At 27.8% G+C, this 23,114-nt stretch overlaps 1 protein-coding gene across 3 annotated transcripts in view; it reads left to right on the forward strand.

Moving 5' to 3' along the window:
- The window catches only part of LOC124425541, a 91,730-nt gene that overhangs the window by 31,525 nt on the left and 37,091 nt on the right, over nt 1–23,114 (forward strand). The window lies entirely within an intron of this gene.

Below are 23,114 nucleotides of genomic sequence, written 5' to 3' on the forward strand. Positions count from 1 at the left end.
GTTGATTTAATTAGTTATTTCGTTATAACGAGTTATACTAATGATCGTGCCTTTGTCATTTTCTAATTTTTTTTTTATATCTGTCTCTTTTGTTAGGAATATATATTTACCTTAGATATCTGCTCATATGAATATGCTTATTTACGGATCGCTTTGTAGTGTTTTCTTTTGGAGATTTTTTTTCCTTTTTTTTTTCTTTAATCCTTAAATAACAGAATATATTCAGTATTCTTCGTTTTTGTTGTAACGAAAATCTTTAATAAGAATAAATCGACTCATTCTTTTCTTTTTCTTTTTTTTCTCTTTTTTTTTCTCCAGAAAAATAATACGTCATATTATAGTTCGATCGAATTAATTAATTATTTAGAATAATTTTTTATTCCTACGAGAATATGTAATAATCGAATCACTTCCCCATATAAATTATTTATACGTTTCAATTGGTTTTCGAAAAAGTAGAAATTTGATTTTTAAATAAATTCAATGTTTTCAAATCGCAGATCGTTCGAGAAGAAAAAAAAATGAAAAGCTCGAACGATCGCGTTTCAAATTGAAATTATATATTAATATTTTTCTTTGGGGTTTTTTTTTCTTTTTCCTTTTTTAGAAAACGTTTGCTAAAACTATCAAATAGGATACTTTTATAGGATAGGGAGGAGAGAGATGGGAGAGACGCAAAGATCATATTTGTAGATTCCTAAGAGGAATCGCATGACTAGATATCGAATACCGTTTCAACGTCGTAAATTTGATTTTCCTTGCCAACCAGAAATATCAGACAGACAATATCAAATACACTCGAAGGTGGTAGCTCTTTAAGAGCGATTGGATTTGCTCGTTCACGGTTCGTGGCTTGGCCATTAACTTTCGAATTTTACGCTCCTGGATTTTTTATTCTTTCTCTCTCTCTCTCTCTCTCTCTCTCTCTCTCTCTCTTTATTTTTTTTTCGTATGCAGCACTCTAGCTCGTTCCTGTTTTTCAGAGAGATAAAAAGATATAGAAAGACCTATTGACGGAATGTATTATTTTAGATCTATCGACAAGTTTTGTCTTTCGTTTTAGAATGTTCGGTTAGAACAGTTTCAGTTTTCTTTTTCTTTTCTTTATTTTTTTTCTTTTTTTTTTTTTTTTTTAGGTTACAAAAATAATTCGAAAATAGAAACAAAAGATTAGGCTTCATTTGAATATAATTTGAAAAAAAATATAGTTCTATCTAACAAAAAAAAATAGATTTTCTTTTTTTTCTTTGTTTTCTTCTTTGTTTTTTTCTTTTTTTTAAGTTCTCGTCGATTTATTTTGAATCGTACCATTAAAGTCGATGATATTTAAAATAGATTCAGATCTAATCTGAAAATAATTTCTAACGAATAGAGTTAATTAAAAAAAAAAAAAAAAAAAAAAAAAAGCTAAGAACGATACACATACGCGAAAATGAATTTTCGTTTGGGCATTATACTTAATTCAATAATTTTTCATCGTTTTCACGTAATTCATCGTCGTGGTGTTCTTTCACGTAAACGTAAACACGTCACGTATTTTTCCTTCGTCAAAGGATAAACTTTTCTCCTGCACGTTTCTACATTTCACCTTATATCAACCCAATCACGACTCGTTCATTACTATGATAGAAATATATCTTTGAAAATATACTAGAGTCGTAAAAATGAAAATTTTCGGTAGCACGCTTAGCACGTACGGTAGAATACCGATCGACGTTCAAAAGCGGCGACAAAACAGGTTTCCAAAGAGACCTCAATGCATTGCACGAACGTACATAGTAATATATATATATACATATATATATATATATATATATATATGTGTGTGTGTGTGTGTGTGTGTGTTATGTGCTTGTTGGTGTAGCGTGTTGCACTGTATTGTGCAGTGCTCTGAACACCAGTGACGAGAAGAGACAGGGAAGATAAAGGAAAGAAAAGAAAAAAAAAGAAAAGAAGAAAAGAATAAGAGGAAATAATAGAAATAAAAGAAAGGAAGATTGTAGGAAGAGGAAAGACGAAGGGAGAAATGAAACGAGTACTATAAAAACGAGAGCTCGTTTCGTCCAACTCGAACGCAGACTCTGATCTCATAAAGTTGCTATCTATATATCCGACTATGATTAGAACGTAACTATCTTTTTTTTTTTTCTTTCTTTCGTTTTTTTTTTTGTAATTCGAAAAAAAAGTAAAGAGATTTATAAATCGACATCTATCTTTGAAAGTGATAACTTTCGCACACGTACTTATGTACATTTTTCCTTTCTTTTCTTTTTTCGTTTTTTGTTGTACAATGAAATAAGAAAAGAAACGCAATATTTATCAATGATTCTTTATCCTTTATAGCTCGCTAATGTTTATTTTAATTTTTATATTATTGCATATATATATATATATATATCTTTTTTTTTTCTTCTTTTTTTATTAATATTATATTATATACCATGAAATATAACTTTCTCTTCCTATGTTATTTTAAGTATGGCTTAGTATTACTTAAGTTTCTGTCTATAAAATTAAACATAATCTATCAAAGATATACAATAGATAATACGAATATGTGCGTGTTCGTAGTTATATCTTTAAATAGGATTAAATCATTTGTGATCATCAAATACGCGAATGGTTTATTACGTCGACAGTGTTCCTGGTATAAATTTTGCAAAGCTAAGACTAAGAAGACTCTTAAAAGGAGAATGCAGAAAACGGTCGAATGGTGAAAGGCAACCGATCTTTTCTTCGTAAAAAGCTCAGAAATGTCATTGGATTCGAGAGAATAACGGGAACAAAACGGGTTCCTAAACTATGCACAACTTTCGATAAAAACAAACACACGGGTTCTCGCTTTATTCAAATAAAATCAAAAACTTCTCGAAGATAGAAGATAATTATTAAACAAACGAAAGAAAAGAAATAAATTAAAAAAGAAAAATAAATAAATAAATTAATAAATATAAAAATAGAATAAAGAAACATGCGGATCTAAACGAAGGATTCATACAAATAATTATGGCGGGAAATTTGACATTTAATGAAATTTTCATTCGATCGATGTTATTATTCGTTCCTTCTCTCCCTCTGGGTATCCTCCTCTTTTCTCCCATCCTTCTCCCCTTACTCCGTCATGTTCACCTGCCTTGCCATAATATAGATTGTCCTCCATATTGAAAGAAATATATTTAAAACTGTTTATAGTGATAGCATATAGAGAACATATTGAATACGATTACGTAATACGAAACCTAGTAACCTTTTCTGTTTCGATGCACTGCCGCCGTGCCGTGCCGTGTCTCGGCGCACTGTGCCACCTCCGAGAACGGAATAATATATACCGCTTAACCGTGTAATAATAGGCGTGCGTCCTGTTTAAGGTCACTTGTTCGATGACGATCGAACAAGTCACGGCGATCGTACGTTGACGCATGACTGACATAATCAAATAATTCCACTCCCACACAAACACAAACACAAAGACAAACACACACACATACATACACATGTATATATACAATATATACATAAGGAATCGAAAAGTCAAGTCAGGATTATTTAATTGAATTTATATGTATATTTTAAGCGTTTTTCCCCCTTACTTTCTCTTTTTTTTTTTGTATTTCTTTCTTACTTCTTTTTTTCTTTTTTTCTTTTCCATAGGCACCTCCCTCGCATTATTATTTTTATTCTCGTCGAATTTTTCTCGACATTTTGTTAATTTCTTGATCTTTTTCTTTCCTTTTTTGTTTTGTTTTTTTTTCTTGTTTCTTCCTATCGATGACTCATCTTGAATAATTTCATTGGGATTGAGAAAAAAAAAGTAGTTTTTTTTTCTCTCTGTTTCTCTCCCCCCTCTCTCTCTCTCTCTCTCTCTCTCTCTCTTTCTTGTTTCTTTTTTTTCTTCTTTTTTTCTCTTTTTTTTTGGCAAATTAATTTTCAATACTACAATTGTTATAATATATTATTTTTCCATTTAGTTGAGAGAAAAATTTCATGGGTATATTCTGATCGCTGTCCCGATTCTATTAAAGAGAAAGAGAGAGAGAGAGAGAGAGAGAGAGAGAGAGAGAGAGAGAGAAAGAGGGAGAGAGGGAGAGAGAGAAAATCTTCTCGATGAGATGAAAGCCATTCTTCTTTCTGAAGACCAAACAAGCATTTAAGCGAATATAACAGTAATGATTGTGTCTGTGAGTAATGAAAGACAAATCACATCGAAGAGAAATCTATAAGGTAGGAGACTGGAAGCTGTATTTACCAAACGGTTTCCGTATCAGCATACCAAATTTGGAATTCGACGATATCTGCGTGTGTGTGTGTGTGTGTGTGTGTGTGTGTGTGTGTGTGAATGTATGCACCACTACATTCTTGGGTTTCTGCACTTGAGTACCTATGCAAATTTTCACAGTTAATGGAAATCTCGATCCTTTCACCGGCCTTACTGTACAATACAATATCGCTAAATTTGCAAGCTTTGTCTTTTATTTTTATTTTTTTTTTTTTTCTATTTTTTTTTACTAATTTTTTCTTTTCCGGCAAATTCGAAAGTTTATTCAAGGAGTACAGATTACGAGTTCATATATTTAATGATCATCATATGATTAACCTTTATTACTGATTCATCGAAAAATGATGATTAAACGAAAGAAAAAATAAAAAGGAAAGAAACAAAAACTTTAATGCAAACTTAAATTATGACAAAGGTTAAAAATTTTTGTTCCAAGTTATCGATAACTTGACATTTTATAATTTTTTTTATCTTATATTGCAATAAAAAATAAACAAATCGACAAAAAATAATTCAAAATAATTCAATGAAAAATTATGACAACGTCTTGACACTTTTTCGTGAATCATTTGCAACTTGATTCCTTTTTTTCTTTCGTAATTTATTACAATCTGGAATAAAAAAGTTGGCAATGAAATGATTGCGAAAAAAATTTATACGTGATTTCGAACTTGTTTTTTTGGTTAATTTAAATTCATCACCATCGAGAATAAACAGTTGTTCGAAATGATATCAAAGGAATTTAAAAGTTCCAAATAACAAAAAAAAAAAAAATAAGAAAAAATAAAAGAAATAAAGAATTCTCGTTGTCGAAAGAAGATAAAAAGGAAATAAAGAAAGAGAATAGACGAACACCAACAATGATTTCATTCACATTCGATAGTTGATTTAATTCAAGTCATTGTTCCCATTTACGTGAACGTCCTTGTATCAAGCATCGATAGACATCTTGGCTCCGTTCCATTTAAACTAAAGAATCGACGAGCCATAGTTTTAAAGTTGAATCGTTGTGAGGAACAAAAGGGGTCTGTTGCGATTCAGAACAGGCTTACGAGGTGCTGCCGACCCGTTAGCCAATGCCGAGTTAGCTCAACTACAGCAGTTGCGCTACCGAACGGACGGCCATTGAACGGACATCGGCTTTCCAACACGGTCAATTTGTGATATCTCTTGAAGTAGAGAGAGAGTGTGTATCAAAAGTTAAGAGAGAAGAAAAAAAATATAAGAGAAGGAAAAAAGGTTGAGCGACCCTGGCTCAAACTTACGACACGAGTAACGGATAAGTATGCCAATAGGAGAGCAAACAGTCGAATACCAGTCGATACGTATGTGTATATGTGTGTGTGTGTGTATGTGGCTTACCAATCAATACGTAAGTACGTGTTTATATATATGTATAGATTTTTGTTCTATATGGCTCTGTGTGACTGTATACTGTGTATCAGTATCTGTGTGACTATATACTGTGTATCTGTATTTATATGACTATATACCATGTAACTGTATGTGTTTCTTCTGTAAATTGTAATGTCTGCTGTCTGACTAATTGCGTATCCGTTTAACCATATGTATATATATATATATATATATGTATATATATATATATATATATATATATATATATATATATACGTATATATTTCTCTGTGTCTTTGACTATGTAATAGTATATCTGTATATATAATCTGAGCGACTGTATAACATAAGTCCTGTGTGTCTGTTCGACTGTGATTATATATATGTATATGGCGTGGCTATGAGTTCTGTGTATTGTGCGTTTTTATGTCGTTTTGTATGTGTAAGTGATGGTTAACTTAACTGACGAAAACGGACTTAAAAGGCGAACAGTTCGGGTCTCTCTCCGAATCGAGACGAGACGAGACTCGAACGATCATCGGAGATACTAGTCTTTTCAGTTTTGACCTCTTCTAGAGTTATATTACTTGAAGAGAATCCGTAAGTTTCTTTGAGAAGCCACGTCAGACTAACAGCCTGATGATCAACTTTCTCAAACGATTTTACTATTGAAAATTTTTAATGTTTACAGATTTATTTGTAGACTTATAATATTATTTGGAGTATAATTATTTTTACAATTTTTATCTCTATTTGGACATGATTTTTTTTTTTGCTACTCCTTTGATATTTTATACCATATACTACAATATATATATATATATATATATATATATATATATATATATATATATATATGAATTTTTTTGTATGTGCGTATATGCAGTTATGTGTAATATTTTACATTTATATATATCCAATTTATCAAAATTTCGAAATCACTATATCACTAAATTTTATATATGTATGTTACGAAGTTGAATTATTATATGCTATATATGTATTTATGATACTACATACTATATGTACATATGTAAATATATTACTATATACAGAATTATTACATATTTAATGTTTATACTTCTGTATTAGTTATTATGTACAAAATCTAGTAAATATAATTGAATAAAAATTACTACATTACAATATACAAAAAAAAAGATATATACATATGTGTGCATGTGTGTGTGTGTGTGTGTCTTACATTAAAATTTTACAGATCAAATAGAAAAAAGAAAAAATATTTTTTCTATTAGTATACATTTATCATTACTAAAAGTTGGAAAATTTGATAAGTGTTATTTTTAAATGAAAAGTTTCAAATGAAAAGTCATTTTATTCTATGAATTCTATCCTCGAATTCTAAGTACTATCATACGTAGTCAATGAGACTAAACATTCCGGCTACGCATCGTCGTAATCACGTGAGAAGTGTGCGAAAGAGAAGTCCCGTAATACGATGGCGTATCTTTATACCGTATCTGTACCGTATCCGTGGTGTCACTTTGTTTTATAGGCCTAAGTAATTAATACTGAGTGTAGATACTCTGTGTCAATCGGAATGTGACAGTCGAGTAGATCCGTCATGTTAAGATATATATTCAACAATGAATTGCTTATCTAGTAAGACTCTTCTCGTGAAAATTATTAAAAATTTATATAAAGAAAGAATTAATAATTTAATTATTTATATTTTAATATTAATAATTTAATAATTAACATTTTGATTATTTAATTAGAATTAGTAATTTATTAATTTTTTTGCAATGAAAAAAAAATTGATCGATTTTTCGACGAACGAGCCGGTAATTTTTTTTTCTTTTAGCTATTAAGAATTAATGAGACTTTGACAAAAAAAGAAAATATATATATATATATATATATATATATATATATATATATAAATAAAAAAGAAATAGAAAAATTAACTCGGAAAGTCTCGAAAAAGAGCATACAATTGATTTTCAAATATCATCTGAGGAATCTTTATCCTGTATATCAAAATAATTTAATATTCGTTTCTTTATGATATTGTCAATTATGTCCAATTGAATGACAATATTTTTAAATATTGATTCGAATAAATGCGACGAACCTGAATCGAGAATAAGAGGGGAAGGAGAAAAAGGTAGAAGGAGGAGGAAAAAGAGTTGAAGGAGGAGAAAAAGGAGGAAGAGGAGGAGGTGGAAAGGGAGGAGGAGAAAGAGGAGGAGGTCACTTGGTTTGCTGAGTTCTCTCGACGAAACCGTTCTTCGTGTAGCAAAAACTAGGAAAAATGGTTGTTGCGACCGGTTCGAATTCTCGTTATCGTATCTTGGCGGGTCTCGTATTTTTATCTTCTTTCTTTTTCCTTTCCTTAGATGTTCAAATAATTTTTCATACTTCTTTTTCTCTTATCTGTATACGGAAAATTACATGTTTTCCATCTTTGTAAACTGTAATCGATTACGTATTTATTTTCTTACTACAGATATTTACCGACGTACTATAGATACCTACAAACATACGTTTGGTGATTTCAATGCATGAACGTAACATTACGATTGGTGATTTTAATGCCTGATAAAGCAAGATTATAGATATCTTAATCTATTTCAACTTGTTATTTGTGTATTATTTTTATATTTATCTTTATACGAATAACAACTCTCATTATTTTTCTCATATACAAATGTTAATACGAGTACTGTAATAGTATTTAATAGATATAATGTACTATTGGTATACAATACTATTTAATAAGTATACTTTATTGTTGCTGTATAATGCTATTTAGTACGGTACAGTACTTGATATATAATACTATTTATTATACTATATAGTATTAGCATATAATATCACGTAGTATACTATGGTATTAGTATACAATACTATTTACAATTAGTATGCTGTATACTAATATATACAGTAATTATCTATTACATTATAGTGTTAGTATACACACTATTGTATTCGACGTATTATAAATAAAAAAAAAAAAAAAAAAATGATTTGATTATTTTTTTATGATTTGATGAATTGATTATTTTTTTTAAGAGTCAATTTAAAAAAAATAAAAGGAAGATTTGCTCCGAATAAATAATAATAACAAAAAAAAAATAGATAAAAAAAATAAATTCGATCAGATTTAATCGGTAAAAAAATCTTTTTCTTTGATATTTAATAATTAAAACGACGATCACAATTTCTACGAATGATAATTGTTTTTTGTTCTTCGATTATTATTAAACATCTCTTGAAGGTTCCTCTCACGATCACAAGGCATTCATTAAAAAGAACGAAGGAAAGTGGGTTCCCTCTACGTTATATACATACCCTACCTACATGACTACGTGTGACTACGTAAATAAGAGACGCTTATATCAGGAGGATCTTTATAACGTACGATCGAAACTGTCTGATCGCCATCTTGGATCGAACGGTACTACACCGTTTGTTATGAGGTATTAAACTCGAATCGATGAATTTAATTACAATGAGATAACATTCAAATCGAGTTAATTCTACCGATTTCACCCACGATCATTGATAATATTCTTCCATATTTAATGATGCTCCATTCGAATTGAGGAAAAAGAAAAAAAGGAGAGGAAAAATCCTCGGATGATATTTATCTTAAATATTTCATTTACGACGATTGTACCATGTTAATTGACGATCAAATTGACTTAGCTTTAACTTTGAAATTTTACGATTACGTTTACTGATCTACGAATGGAATTTTTTTTTTTTTATTTATATTGAATATTAAAAATATCTTTCAGTTATAATTTCAGTTATAATTCCTATTTGAATATTAAAGTCCTTGAATAGTTCGATATATCTAATTAAAAATATATTTTCGTTTTATAACTTTGACTATTTCAATACTAAATATATTTTAATATTTAATCAAATAAATAATATATATATATATATATATATATATATATACATATATAGTATTATATTAAATAATAATACACATATACACACACACAGGCACACATATATGTATATATATATAATCATCCAATATAGTAATGTTTTTATTAATCATTATAAAAATTCATATCCATATAATTTTCATCTAATATTAAATAAATAAAACAAACTAATCTCTGTATGTGTATGTATGTGTAATTCTACTTTATGATAAAATTTCATTTATAAATAATATTAATGTAATTTTTATCATAATTTTTCCTTAGAGTATAGTAAATTTAATACATATTTTCATCTCTCTTCCTCTCTCTATCTCTCTCTCTCTTTTCCTTATCTGTTTTACGAATGAATGATAAGAAAGAAAAAAGAAAGAAAGAAAGAAAAATGAAAAGATGGAGAAAATAATAGAAGAAGAAGAAGAAGAAAATAGAGAAGAGAGATACGATAAATGTTCCTCCGGTAATAATAATTTCAGTTGGTGAATGCACGTCATTAAAGAGTTCCGTTGCCGCGGTAGATCGTAAAGGGGAGATGGTTGACAGTTTTAAATATGGTAGTCTCTTTGTTAACCTGTAGTAAACGGAGCGTGAACGTTACCCAGTATACACACTTAGAATTAGTAACTATACCAAATTATGTTACCTATAGTTAGTTAAATAAGAGAAGTATGTATATGATATTCTTGTATTGGTAATACGCCCAAGGGAAAATACTATTCGCACATATGCATTCATCCTGAAAGAGATTTGTAAAACGAGAAAGGAAAAAGATTATATAGGCGGATGATCGTTGCATCCTAGTGGATCCTATTAGCATCGATCGTTCCGTGTCGATCGTTGAATCGATCCGATGGATTCCGTCCTGGTCGATCCAACGGGCTGACCAACGGAATACATCGTTAAAACAAAGTCGAGAATATGTTGTTAAAGGAAACAACTTCATGCTTGAGTAAACCCCATAAAAAATGATTCTTTATCAAATGTTCAATGTTAACAGCACGCTCGTTTACGGAGTCACATACGATCGACTTTTAACATGTGCTAATGTCAATATGTTTTGTAAGTGACGTTTATGTCCACATATTTAATCGTTCATTTAATCATTCGGTAATATTAGATAAACAGAAAGATTTATAAAGATAATTTAATGTTTCATTTTATAATTGGATCAGTTAATAATTAATAAGGTTGAGAAATTTTTTCATTGATAATAAATAATTATTGAATATTGTAGGAAAAGTTTTTTTTTTTTACTTTCAATTCTCTTTTTTTTTTTCTTTTTTACGAAATTAATAAGAACTCTGATTGGATTGTTTCGATATAAAATAATGATGATTATTTTTCAATACGTTATTCGAATATATTATTGAGTTGATTAAATATTTTGGAAATGTTTCGTTACGTAAAATGGTATCAGAATTTTGGATGGATTATTTGAATATGAAGTAATTCCTTTTCCCGATATTTTTTATCGACTTTTATTACATATCAAATATTATAAAAAATTTTAATTAAACGTACAAAATATCTTATATTCATTATTTCAATATAATATATTTAAAACACCAAATGTTATAATATAATCTGTTATACACATTGCCTATAAATAATATATACATGCATACATATCAACATATAATTTTTAAATTAATTATTTACGATAAAATAAAGAAGTAAATACGTAGATATAATTGATGGAATAAAAACAAGCACATACACGTATTTATACAGTCATATATATATATATATATATATATATACATATATACACATATATATACACATATATATAACTACATAATATGCCGATAGGAAGTCACGTAAGGTACTGTTGTAATACTTGTTATCTATTGTAAAATAGTCAGGGTAGAGAGACACTTATGTTAGGGATACATATACATAGTATATATATATATATATATGTACATATGCTATAGTAAGGTCATTCTCACAAGAATAAGTAGAAGAGTAGGTGGAGAAGTTGGAGGTGGTAGTAGTGATGGAGGTGGTGGAGAAGGAAGAGATCGTACACGAACGTGGGTAACGTTCACGACCGTTATGGAATTATGGTTATTTGGAATTCAGCTTGGGATGCGTAGTAAACAACGGACGAGTTCAGACAACATATCGTTAAAGTCTTTGATACGGTAAAGAATTGACTCAACTCTACTTGAGTTTCCATATACATATATGTATGTATATATGTATATGTATGTATATATTTATGTATATATACTCTCTGAGACTTAGAATAAACTCCCATATATGTATATATATATATGTGTATGTATGTGTGTGTGTGTGTGTGTATGTGTGTATTCATGTATAGGACATCCTTGTTATTGTTATTATCATTGTTTTACGGTAAAACACTCTTTAACAAATAAATTTATCCATGTTAATAAACTAAATAACAGAACATCATTAAATTTCATTATACAAATCTCAGAGGTTTAATGTAAAGTACCTTAGTAGATATTAATAAAATAGTGAAATATATTATCTAATGAATAATGTTTTCATTAGTAAGTATGTAATATAATTAGAGATACGTTTGGTATTTCAACAACGTATAGAATTTCATCTTTCTGAGGTTCCTCGTTCTTAATGTTTATGTATCTGTGTAGATATACGTTATGTTTATAACGTGTTACGCATATAAAATTCAACTTGAATGGTAATTTTTTTTCTTTTCTTTTTTTCTTTTCCTTTTTTGAAAAGTGTAAAAGTTCCGAGCATTGTTCAGAATATGTATTACACTATTTAATTATTCGTATAGGATCTTCAATATAATTTCTAAAATAAGTTGCATATATATATATATATATATTAAGTTGCATATATTAAGTTGCATATATATATATATATATATAAGTTGCTTTATATATATATATATATATATATATATAAAGCATGTAGAAATTTTTAGCACAACTTGGAACTTTTGATTTATCACATATAAAATAAATATTTCATATATCATAAATACTTACATATATATATATATATATATATATATATATATATGTATATATTTATAAATAATACTATAATATTATAAAATATTTTTTATTATAATATTTATATCATAAATGTTATAAAATATTTATTATATATATTTGTTTGTGTGTGTGCGTGTGTGTTAAAAATATTTTATAAATATATTTTAATATATTTGAAACTGAAGTGAAAAGGTTTTGATTAACCATGATGGCAAATAACACGGAAATCGAGGAAAGGGTGAAACTCGACTATGGTGAAATGAAGAAAGCAGTCTACCTACATTGTTGGTGGGAGTAGCAGACAACCAGCAGAGCTTCAACATCCTCAGATACTTGCATGGAACTATACTACCACCTACTGAAGCCAGCCTACGCAATACGAGAGTCTTGACTTTCAGGTGGCTTCGTGGTATAACGCGTGAACGTATCTCGTTTCACGTGTTAAGAAAACTCGTTCGTTTACTTCAGTCTCTACATATAAGTATACATAAATATTACACACACACACATATATTACATACACGTACATATAAATATATATATATATATATATATATATATATATATATATATATATGTATACCTATATATATTACTTATGGATATGTATGCACATTACATATATATATGCGTATATACACATATATACGCATATATATATTTACTTATATATATGTATTTATATATATATATATATGTATATGTATATAAGTAAATATTTATGTAATTGAACGAATGGATAAATGGTTGTTAAAAGTAAAGAAAGAATGAAATTGTGTGTCATCGATTTGATCGTATGTTAAATATTATATAACAACTTCGACTTCCTTTGGATCGAATCGTTAGTTAGTTATCGTTAAAAATTTTTAACAATAATTTTTATCGTAATCTTCCATTTTCATTTCTTTGGCTTCTCTTTTCTTTCCTTTGGAATTTTTTCGATTACTTTTTTTTATTCCCTTTTTCTTCGTCTTTTTCTTATTATTATTGTTTTATTTTTTTTATTTTGATACAAGAATTTCGTTTTTGATAAATCGATTTTACTCAAATCCATAATATTTATCAGAAATATGATAATTCATTGATATTGTTTTTCTTTTTTTTCTTTTTTTTTTATATACATATACTTTTTGACTTCACTTTTATTAGAAAATTATTTTTTTTTTTTTTTTTTTATATAATTTACGTGAAAAAAATATTCTCAATGACATACGAAAGTAACAAGAAAGAAAGGAAAAGAGATGAGAAATAAAAAAAAAAGTTGTACGAACACTGTAGAATAATTTAATAAGTATCTAAAATAACTATTATCACATACTTTTTCTCTAAGTTACTCGATCGTCGAGTTAACGCACTGATTAGTTCAGAGAACCTCTTTTTTTTTATTTTTTACGTTTCAGAGATTCAACTCGGCCTTCGCAAGTAAAAAGTTATACGTAAACACACACACACACATATTGAAAAATATATATATATATATACATAAATATATTTCAATTACGAACGATACAAATATCCTTCTTACAGCACGAAAGATAAAAATGTGTGAGTTAACGAGTAAGAACTATGATGATTATGGTGATGATGATGATGATGATGGGTGAAAGTGGGCAATCGTGTACTATGAATTCTGACACGTAATGTCTGGAAATGGACCTTGACGGTATCTATGTATATATGTTTGTATATAATACATGCAGGTATATATACACGCAAGGTTGTTGAATATTTCAACAATGTTAAGAAAAAAAAAAAAAATAAGAAAAAAGAAAAAAAAATGAAGAAAAGAGAGAGAGAGAGAGAGAGAGAGAGAAAAGATAGGAATGGAAAAAAAAGAAAGGGAAGTATTAACAAAGGTATCTTGAAAATAGGGTATACGTAAAGAGGTAAAGTACCTAGTCGATATTTCCTGGACACGCGATCCAGGTTATCTGCTAACAATTGTTTCCAAATCTCCTTCGATTGTCTCGAGTATGTGAGCTGTAACGAGTCTTTGAATTTACTCTCTTTTTCTCCATTTCAAAATCTTTACTATTTTATTTCACCGATAAATCGATATTGGTAAATAGAATATGGCACATATATTGTTTATATATATATATATATATATATATATATATATATATATATATAAATATTGATAATTAACGCCTCAGGGATCTACGTAATTGAAACAATAAATTATTTCGAAAAATATATTCGATGTCAGACTATTGCGATAGTACAGTGATATCTAATTTCATTTCATTTTGAATTTTAAATAAAAAAAAACAGGACAAGGATAAATAGGATAAAGAGGATAGAGAGAGAGAGTACTGACCTACGATTCGAGAGGAAGAAGGTTCCAAGCATTCTCCTGTTAGTCAGTGATCACGAAAGTGATCGGTAAGAAGAGATAGAAGGTTGTAAGTGGGTCAGTACGGTGGTAAACTCTGGACTGGTCCCTATGGGTTGCTTCCAGTGCCGTAAAAGTTTCCTCTTATTTCTCTTCTCCTTTCTTTTTTTTTTCTCTCTCTCTCTCTCTCTCTTTCTCTCTTTTTTTTTCTCTCTCTTTCTCTTTCTCTTTCTCTTTTTACCGTTTCTGTTTCACGCACATGCATACATACATGCGTACGTACATACGTGTATACATATATAAATACATAGAGGTATGTGTGTGTGTGTGTGTGTGTGTGTGTGTGTATGTGTGTCTATGTATATACATATATGAAGTAGTTCGAAAGGAAACTTTCGTCCACCATACCTCTTGCCCTTCTTTACTATACCGATCGATCCGATTTTTATCACGCAACATCCTTTCTATTTTAGTTCGATATAAAGAACAGTACTATAGTTTGTTTCATACGATCAGATTATTTTTAAATATTGATTTTATATCATAAGAGAATTGACCTCGATCACGAAAGTTTTCATTTGAAATCGGTTGATTTGTTTTATTTCATTATTCGTAATAAGATATAGTATATCGTATATCTATGATATATCGCGTAAATATTTAATATAATCGAAACGAATATTTCGTTCGTTCGTTTGAAATTTTCGATTAATTCCCATTGAAAAAAATTCCCATTTTCATTCCCATGAAAAAAATTATTCATATCGTTTATTTCAATAATCTTTGTTATTTAAACATTTCCTACTATACTTTTTTTTTTTCTTGAGAAATCATTTATATTAATAATTTAATGTGTTGTCTCAATCGCTGTTTACAATTTTTCATGGATCTATATGTTTTTTCTTTCTTTTTTTTTTCTTTTATATATATATATAGATTTTTAGATTTATCAAATACATATATTATTCTTTATTACGTATAGATCATATAGATTTACGTATGTTAATAATTTTTTTTCGTTATCTGAATATATTGTTAAAAACTTGTAAAATAAATCTATATTTATATCTCATTACAATAAAAAAAAATGATTAATAATATAAAATACACAAAACTTGCATATAGTAATAAATTTAACTTCGATAAAATACTAAATATATTAACATAAATTAATTTATGAATGACCTCGATCATTTGTATTCTTTAAGATCAAAATGGCGTCAGAAATTTAAGATCAATTTCTCTCTCTCTCTCTCTCTCTCTCTCTCGTTCTGTCTATCTTTCTCTTATATCACACGCATATTCATATACATGCATATATCATGTATACATATTACACATAATTTAAGATATTAAAACGTCAGAGTGTAAGCATAGGTCACAAAAGTCGCACGCAGACTGTTGCAAAAGATCAACGAACGATCGTACGTACGATCGTGATCCATATAAGGTGTCGCTATTATTAGAGTATAAGCGATCTCGTTTGCGAACTTTACGATCGACAATGTTGTCCGAAGCACGATCACAAAGATCTTAGATATTCGGTTTATAGAACTTTATCATATCCCTTTTTTATCTCTTCTTTTTTTCTATATAATAACAATTTTCATTCCTAACGTTATAAAATGTATCTATGTATCTATTTACGTGCATACAGAGTGGGATCAAAAGTTCATAAAAAGTGACTTAAATAATTAAATAATCGATTCCTCCTTTTTGAGATTAATTAGTTTTAGGATAATTTTCATCTTCTTTTTCTTTTCTTTCGCATGACTATTGCAAACTACCAAAAGAATAAAAGACTAAAAACTATTGGAAGACTTGTTTGTGCGTCTAAACTAAATGTTTAAAAAAGAAAAAGGGAAAAAAAACAAATGATATAAATGTCTCGAGGAATAGTAATTTTGAATAAAAAAAAAAAAAAAAAAAAAGAAATAATAATTTGGAACTTTTGGATTACACTGTATCTACGTATTATAAATGTAGTATCGTATATTATATATGTACGCATAGACACAGCTTATAATAGTGTACGAGACGATGAACTGCAAATTTCACGCATGGAAGGAGTCGAGCTCCACCTTCGTCATCCTTCTGAGAGCTCGGAAACGGTCGAAGTTGAAGTTTTCTCGTAGGAGGAAACCCGTTATAGTGTTTCAATGAGGTTGCCGTCTGAACGATCATCGCCTACGTTTATCTCTCGTTTTATTTTCCTTATATTATCTCTATCTCTTTATCTACCCCTCTCCCTTTATCCAACTTCCCTCCCTTCCTCCTTTCCTCCCTCTCACCGCAACTCTTTCTATTTGTCTGTCCTTTTTCTCTTATTCTGTCTATTCAATCTCTCTCTCTCCCTCTCTCTCTCTCTCTGTTTGTCCTGCATTTTGTTTGTCTCTCTTTTTACCTCTTCCTCTTTATATCTGTACTCTATCTTTTTTTATCTCTTTTTATTTATTTATTCTCTGTCTCTTTCTCTCTTTCTCTCTCTCTCTCTCTCTCTCTCTCTCTTTTTTTGTCTGTATGTCTGTTTCTCTATCTCTTTTTATCTATTTTCTCTCTTTCTCTCTCTTTCTCTCTCTCTGCCTTTCTCTATCTGTGTATCTATCTATCTCTCTTTTTCTCTTTTCATTTACAAAGAGTGATCAAGAGTGTCTTTAGTTACTAGAATTACTAGGGAGATCGAAGTTACTAGATAATTTTAAAAATTGAAAAAAAAAACAATCATCGAGATCATCTAAGCTCGTAGATTTAGGCTTATGATTTTTATGAGTTAACCTAGTGTAATTTTACGATTCGCAAAAGAAATTATTGATCTGTAAAGTTCTGAAAAAGGAGTAATCAATCTTTTTATAATCGTTTGAAAACATTTCCATCTAGGGATTTTTGCAAAGTTTAGAGAATATCGAACGCCAGGAACTTCGATCGTCTACGAAATTTTTTATATTTAAGGGAATTTAATGCGTCTAAGGATTTTTTGTTGTATCTGGAGAATTTTTACATTTAGAGAATCGTTGCGTCCGATGGGAATTTATTTATCTTCTTTTTTTTTTTTCGATTAATAATTCTGTATTTAGTCGTGTGTGTGGTTGTCTCTTTCTCTCTTTCCGTCGATTTATTTAATTAACTCTTTTCTCTTTTTATCTAACCTTCTCTACTTTCTTTTCTCTCTTTTTGTTTATCATTCTCTTTCTGTCTATTTATTCGTCTCTCTCTCTCTCTCTCTCTCTCTCTCTCTCTCTTTCATTCTCTCTTATTTCTCCTTTCTTTCTATCTATCTCTTTCTTTTCTGTGCGTTTGTTCATACAGTTATCTTTTTCTATTTGTATGATCGTTTTTTTTTCTTTCAATTGTATGACCGATAAATGTCACTTCGTCTATGATCGTCCCTCTGTTCTTTACGTTTTTCTTTCTTTCTTTCTTTATTTTTTCTTTTCTTTTTTTTTTGTTGGTTTATTTAATTCTCTCGTAAAAAAAAAATTCATCCTTCAAAAGATAAATATCTATTAAACGTGATTTATTTCATTCGAGTACGTCCTATTAATCATCTTCACGAGCGGTTCAACAAAATGGTGATGTTCCTTCGAGACAGCAAATAACTTTCAGATATACAGACATAGTAATATAAGGTTTGTAGAGTTTCGTTGCGCAAATAAAATTCTAATAATAAACGTTTGGTTTATTTTATGTTTGATGAAGCAATATGAAATAAGTTAGTGATTATTAAATATTTAGATGGTTTTAATTATTCGTCCGTTTAATCATACATAACACGGTTTCAGAAATGTTATTTTTTTTTTTTTTTTTTTTTTTTTTTCTTTATAAATATTGAGCTACGTGAGTACATAGATCTTTTTTCTTATTTTTTTTTATCTAATTACGAACATTATTTTTTTTCCTTTTTCAATGATTCATTACAATAATGCATATTATGTAGTTGTAAAATTAGAACACTTAAGGAAATGAAAACAAAGAAAAAAAAAGAAAGAAAAATCAAAAGAAGATTCAATAAAATGAAAAGATAAAAAATGAAGAGCATCGAAAAATATAAAAAGAGAAACGTTTGTATAATATAGGTGTAAAAAGGCACAATAATTTTAATAAAAATAGATTAGATTTCTATTAATAAAGATTGTAATACTGACACAAAAACCTTTACACACATTTCAAATCTAAATCCTAATGAATTTATTTATTTATCATTTGAATGATAAGATTATCCATTCCAACGGACACATCTTATCGATCTATCTTTCAAACTCGAAGTTAGATCAACCTGTCACCATATGTATTTCTCTTTCTCTAGACCAATAACCGTTTCTCTTGAGAACCGTTATCGGCAGGTTCTAACGAACCATTGAGATATCGAGTTACATATACTGATGCTAGACGCCATCTTGGAACCTTCCTTTGATATTATTATATCTATTTAATTTCGTTCCGCCATAACGAGTTATGATTTTACAAACGTTCATAGCCTCCAGCTTCTTTTCTCTTTCTCTCTCTCTCTTTCTTTTTTTTTGTTTTATTTATGTTTCCAATACTATACACATATACACACATACATATGCACACACACACACACACACACACACACACACACACACACACACACACACACACACACACACATGTATCTTTTTCATTGGTCGCTTAGAGTTACTCTGATTCGCTCCACTTCCTCCATTCTTCGGCCTACATCGTGACTTCGAATAGAATTAATCGTTTGTTATTCGCTCGAGTAACAACATGGATTTATACTAACACGGATGTTCTTCTCGATGTCTATCTTTAGTTTTTCTTTTTTTTTATTATTATTCTTTTTTTATCTTTTTTTTTTTTACATGAAAACATTTTCCGGTTTGTAATTCATATCGATTAGTTCTATAAGGAAGCCATTTTCTACGGCTTCCATGTTTTTTAGTTAGTTAGTCACGTAGGATGATAATTGTTGTTTAAGATCATTTTGTTTTAAAATTGATTTATTCTATTGACCTAATTAATTAATTAAAGATAGAGAGAGAGAGAGAGAGAGAGAGAGAGAGAAATAATAATTAATTTACTTTTATTATAATTTATATAAGTAATTTAAAAATTATTATTATTATTATTATGTTTTTATTATTATTAATCTTTATGATTAATTATTATTAAAATTAATTTCAAGTTTGAATATTGTTATTATTGTTATTAGAATTATTTTATATAATTTCTTTTTCCTTTAATTTTAATATTATTATCATTATTAATTATTTAATTACAATAATAACAATAAATTCATATATATATATATATATATTATTTTTTCCTTTAATTCTAATCATTCTAATTAATCCTTTTAATTTGCGATCTGTCATATTTCTAATCGGCTTAATCGTAACATAAATTTATATTAATTACTATGACTAATTAACAAAATATTTCTGAACTTAACTAATAATCACTTAACTAATTATTATAATTTTCTAGAAGAAAAAAATAATTTTTAGTCATTCCTTGTTTATAGATATATATGAGTGTATGTGTGTGTAAAAAATAAAATTGAAAATCGGTATTAAAAAGTATTAAAAAATTTCAAAAACAAAATCGGTATTAAAAAAATTTCAAGGGATCGGAAAAGGATGTCAACTTAAGAACTCATGAACTCAAAAACTCATTCTTTTATTGTTATGTAAATTTCACCTACAAGATATATATACGTACACACACACACGCACGTATGTATACATACTTATATATATATATAGACAAAATAGGCGTTACTATATTGTCTCACAAGTGTCGATGACTTAGCTTGGTCACTTATTAACATCTCATTGAACGTTGACACGTTTTTATAATCAGTCACGATCGTTTTACAGACGATCTCACTTTTAATGCAAAACGCGTCGTATTTTAAAGATGGAAAAAGAGAGAGAAAGAGAGAGAGAGAGAGAGAGAGAGAGAGAGAGAGAAGGAAAAGAGAGAGATAGAATAAAAAAAAAAGACAAGAATCACTTGGTAGATACTGAAACGCATAATAATAAGTTAGCACGTTAGAGAGATAACAGTACCAAGAGTATTCCATGCATCATCATCATCATCATCATCATCATTATCATTAACATCATTGTCATTGTCATTGTCGTATGAGATACTCCTAACCCATATCAACAAGCTGTCATTTTACGAATCTTGTTTCTATTGTTATTATTATTATTATTATCATCATTGTTATTGTTATTAATAGATATTTCATTTTCTTGACCGTTAGGATTCATCAAAGATTTATGTGAATTATGATTTAATATACTTTAATATCACAATTGATTTTAAATTAATAATTATGAGATTATACGTATATATGTACTTTACAAGTACATATATACATGTATATACATATATATATATATATATATACATACGTATAAATATGATCGAAGTACAGGATGTACCAAAAGTTCCTTGTTTACCGTTAGATTCATTAGATTTATGATAATTATTGTATTTAATACGCTTTAATATCCATTGATTTTAAATTAATAATTATAGGGATTATACATATATATGATAAAGATATAGGATGAATCATAAGTTCCTAGGTAATATCGAAAATAAATAAGCTCATTCTTGATAATTTTCTAATTAATTTATTTTTTAAATTGTAAAACTTTTTTATGCAATTTTTTTCTTTCTTTTTATTTTCTTGTAATTTTTTATTTTGTTGAGAAATTTTTAATAATAATATCTTATTGCTCTCATCAATTAATAGGATTATTATCGAGACATTAATGATCGCACTTGAATTTTCTTTGTAATAAATTTTTATTATTTAGAAATCTTTTAATAATAATCAGTTCTCTTTTTAATTCTATAATTATAGGATTATTATGGATATTAGAGTATTCGATCATTTTTTTTTCTTTTACAATAAACTTTTAATAATAATTTTCTAATATATATGCGTCAAATTTTTATGATTAGATTTTTATTAGAAATTATTATTTTTTTTATAAACATTTTTTTCATACTATAAAAATATTTACTTCTTTTAAATTGAAAAAGATTAATATTATAATAGTATAATATTATTTTCTTGAATCTTTTCTTTAATGAATAATTTTCTCTGATGCTTATCCATCGAATAATTTTTATTAGATTAAAAATTATTATTTTTTTATATTATTTCTTCGCATTATATTAAAAGTAATCATTTATAAAGAACATATTTGAATATAATTATAATAAATATATGAACATATGTACATATAAGTCAAGATTTTCTTATTTTTTCTTTTTTTTTATTTTAAGGACACACGCGCGCCGTTCGTATTTTTTAAAATGAAATTTGTCAGGAGACTCGTAAACGAAAGTGGAGCAGCAACATTGCGTTATTCAAGGACGATGGGAAGATAGTTTAATCTCGTGTCCTCTATCGATGACATGAATAAATTTCTAGGACAAATATTATATAAGATAAAGAGGATATCGGTATATTCAATATAATCGAATAATTATTTAATATTATTTTATTTAATGAATTAATAAAAATATTATTTTATTATAATTATTTTATTTAATATCAAGTGAAAAATCGTTCATCGGTTATGAAGGCCTTCTTTTTATCCCAATTTATCCATTAAATTAAAATAATTAAAAAGTTATTATAATTAAATTATGATAATTTATTTTTTTTTATTAATATAAATCATTTATTTTCACATGCACGTGCACACACATATATAACATTTTAATTTTATAAATATTACCATTAAAAATTCATTTATTAATTATATATATATATATATATATATATATATATATATCGTTTAGTAAAATATAGAATTTTACAATAATTTTATTTTTTTTTTATATTTTATATTTTATAATCTATGATTAAGTTACATGCGAAATATTTTTTTAACTATTTTGTCGATGTAAAAACAGGATAATATGGGGGAAAGAAAAAGCTGATAGAACAATTATCTTCTATCTCGGTCTATTAATTAAAGCGTGTTGTTCGAATATGGCAAATGCAAGAATGATCATTGAATTAATTTGTGTGCCTCATTTCCATCTCTTTACCTCAAACATAGTTTTCCCTCAAACATAATGAATATTAAAATTTTTTTCTTGTTTGATTTCGGTTGTGCACAATTGTATCCAAATCATTCGAAATAAACTTATTTTCTAATGATCTGGACATAATTGTTCATGATTAACTTTATATATATATATATATATAT

The sequence above is a fragment of the Vespa crabro genome, chromosome 7 (genome assembly GCF_910589235.1).
Source record: "Vespa crabro chromosome 7, iyVesCrab1.2, whole genome shotgun sequence".
NCBI classification, from domain to species: domain Eukaryota; kingdom Metazoa; phylum Arthropoda; class Insecta; order Hymenoptera; family Vespidae; genus Vespa; species Vespa crabro.